A 3981-nucleotide genomic window follows, 5' to 3' on the forward strand; every position below is an offset into this window, starting at 1 on the left:
GAAAATTATGCTACTATAAAGGTAGCCTACACTTTGTAAGGCAGCACTGTATTGATATTCCTCAATCATTCACCTTTACTGTACTTTATTTGTTTACCTAATAGGTAGGCTACATTAATGAACATTAGTATAAAAGATACAAAATGTAAACAAGCTGGATAGCACATTGCTAATTTACACCTCTCAGTATGCCTATTAAACTTATACCAGTATTAAACTGTAACCAATTAAAATACGAACTACAAAGGCTATAATATTAATTTTGTTGATTATTTTAGTTCTACAAGTAACATAAATAAACGGAGCAATTGCAATAGGATCCTCGCAGCACCCTAACCCCAATGACACGGTCTAATTAGGGAACGTTCTCAGAACTTTGGCTAACATTCAGGTAAAGTTCTGGACAAACATTCCATTATCGGTAATAGAATGTTTGTTCAAAAGTTCAAATGCTCTGCTCTTTATCAACATTAGAACAAAAAGGTTAATTATACATTGTAAACAGTTCTCTGAAACATTTTAGTTGGACTTTCATCTATTTTTTAAAAACTTGTTAGTTTCCGATGGTTTAGAGAACAAGCTCAACCGAACCTGCTTGATGCGTTAGAAAAAACCTCTTGCGGAAGCACAAACGTGTAACAGGTGAATGAACCTCATTCGTTTTTGTAGAAGATCAAATGTGCTGCGTAATACGAGAATGAACCTCATTGGTTCTTGCGGAAGCTCAAACGTGCTGCGTAACACGAGAATGAACCTCATTGGTTCTTGCAGAAGCTCAAACGTGCTGCGTAACACGAGAATGAACCTCATTGGTTCTTGCAGAAGCACAAACGTGCTGCGTAACAAGAATGAACCTCATTGTTTCTTTCTGAAGCTCAAACGTGCTGCGTAACACGAGAATGAACCTCATTGGTTCTTGCAGAAGCTCAAACGTGCTGCGTAACACGAGAATGAACCTCATTGGTTCTTGCGGCAGCTCAAACGTGCTGCGTAACACGAGAATGAACCTCATTGGTTCTTGCAGAAGCACAAACGTGCTGCGTAACACGAGAATGAACATCATTGGTTCTTGCGGCAGCTCAAACGTGCTGCGTAACACGAGAATGAACCTCATTGGTTCTTGCGGCAGCTCAAACGTGCTGCGTAACACGAGAATTAACCTAATTGGTTCTTGCTGAAGCTCAAACTGCGTAATACGAGAATGAACCTCATTGGTTCTTGCTGAAGCTCAAACGTGCTGCGTAACACGAGAATGAACCTCATTGGTTCTTGCTGAAGCTCAAACGTGCTGCGTAACACGAGAATGAACCTCATTGGTTCTTGCTGAAGCTCAAACGTGCTGCGTAACACGAGAATGAACCTCATTAGTTTTTGTAGAAGATCAAACGTGCTGCGTAACACGAGAATGAACCTCATTGGTTCTTTCTGAAGCTCAAACGTGCTGCGTAACACGAGAATGAACCTCATTGGTTCTTGCAGAAGCTGCGTAACACGAGAATGAACCTCATTGGTTCTTGCTGAAGCTCAAACGTGCTGCGTAATACGTGAATGAACCTCATTGGTTCGTGCAGAAGCTCAAACGTGCTGCGTAACACGAGAATTAACCTCATTAGTTCTTGCAGAAGCTGCGTAACACGAGAATGAACCTCATTGGTTCTTGCAGAAGCTCAAACGTGCTGCGTAACACGAGAATTAACCTCATTAGTTCTTGCAGAAGCTGCGTAACACGAGAATGAACCTCATTGTTTCTTGCAGAAGATCAAACGTGCTGCGTAACACGAGAATGAACCTCATTGGTTTTTGCAGAAGCACAAACGTGCTGCGTAACACGAGAATGAACCTCATTGTTTCTTGCAGAAGATCAAACGTGCTGCGTAACACGAGAATGAACCTCATTGGTTTTTGCAGAAGCACAAACGTGCTGCGTAACACGAGAATGAACCTCATTGGTTTTTGCAGAAGCTCAAGTTATGTGCTGCGTAACATGACCTCATTGGTTCTCTCACGTCAAGCGAACATGCTTGAGCTTCTGTTTACCACAACTGATGTGTGAGTTTATGAATGTTTATATGTGAATAAAAGCCTAAATTCAATCTGTTCATCATATAAAGAACAATCTGATCTTAATTGTCTCTTCAGAAAATTTGGACTAAACCACTCGATTATTCACATGGATTAGTTTTACGATCTCTTTATGAACTTTTTGAAGCGTCAAAGTGGTAGTTGCGTAGCTGTCAATGGAGGGACAGAAAGCTTGTCAGATTTGATTAAAAATATCTTCATTTGTGTTCCGAAGACGAACTAAAGTCTTAGATTTGGAATGACAAGAGGGTGACATTCCAATGACATCAGCACGTTTGAGGGATTTAAAATGGTGGTGGTTGAGGATAGACTCCCTGATATGATTGTAAAGCGCTTTGGGTGTACAGTACATATGAAACTGAAAGCGCTATATAAATGCCTCGTTCTAATCTATTGTATTCTATGAGGGTGCGTAATTAATTAATGACAGAATTTTTATTTTGGGGTGAACTAACCCTTTAATGTTGTCTATATAATGTTCACATAACGGGGTTTGAACATTAAACAAACCTAAACATACAGAAATAACATTTTAAGACAAACCATGTGCAAATTCATAAGTCAACACCATTGCTGAGTATTTCCTCCTTAAAACTGCAGTGAACCAAAGACAGTCTCAAAAACGCAGTTTGAAATCGCTGCTGTTTCTGACGTCACAAACTACCTTGTAACCAATCACGACAACGTGTGATCGTCAATGAGTGGACCTCTGAGCTGGTGTGAGTGAGTGGAGGCGGGGCTAATTTGCATTTACATAGAACCGCGTATACTAAATGAAGCAAGGGTGCAGAAGCTATTTTAAGCTTTTTTTTTTTTTTATATGTCATTTTGGCGATCAAAGATGAGTTTTTAAGGGATAAAATGATTGACTACACGGGACTTTAAAAACTGTGCAGATGAACTGCCTCCAGCTTGGCTCCATTTCAAAAATCTTTGGACATGAGTATTGTTCCCAGCCTTTGGAAAATGGCTGTGATCATGCTGGTTCCAAAGATATAAGCCCTTAGATAATAATGCTTTCAGACCGGTCGCGCTAAATGTCTGTGGTTATGAAATGTTTTAAAAAGTGCATTGTTTATCAAATCTCACTTGTTAATTCAAAAGATGGAGCAGTTTAGTGTAAACCCATCTATCATTAAGTGGTATTTTTCCTTCTTAACTGACAGAACTCAGTTTGTAAAATTAAAAAAAGAGTTCTGTCAATTATATGTCTATGCAGCAACATGTAGTCCACAACAAATTTCCTTTCGAGGACAATAAAGTATACCATTACTTCTAATTTCAAGTGACTAACTTGTACATGAGCGAAATCTGCGTGGGGGCATTTTCGACCTCACGCAAAACGCCTAAACACACAGAAATAACCGGATTCTGTAGCTATGTTCTTTTAGTACATTGAAAATATGATATTTCTTTTACGACAGGGGTGTCCAATCTTGCTCGAGGTGTCACTGTCCTATAGAGTTTACCTCGATTAGGTAGGTTATTTGGAATAGGGATAATATGAGGATGATCTAGATTCAAACAGAAGTCAAGATTGTAGGAATATGAGCTTTTGTCATGTAAACGCAAATGAGCTTGAGTTTGTATTGGTAAAAGCTGTTTATGGCTTTTATAAGGAACATAAGATCTATAGATCCTCTGTTGGGCTATGCCAGAAACAGGGTATAATATGTCTAATACATCTCCCTGATCATTCTTGTCTATCATTTCAAGAGATACATCCCATTTCTTAGACAGGATCTAATGGTCAGGAAAAAAGCCAACCAGTCTGTCAGTGCGTAACACATTCTGTAGGTCTATATCGACCTGAATCTTTTTTTTCCATAAAGATGAAAATGAAAGTCTATGCGGTACTACAGAGTACGGAGTATAGTCTGTGATGTGTTCCATTATTAA

Source organism: Phoxinus phoxinus (assembly GCF_949152265.1).
Source record: "Phoxinus phoxinus genome assembly, chromosome: 7".
Lineage (NCBI taxonomy): Eukaryota > Metazoa > Chordata > Actinopteri > Cypriniformes > Leuciscidae > Phoxinus > Phoxinus phoxinus.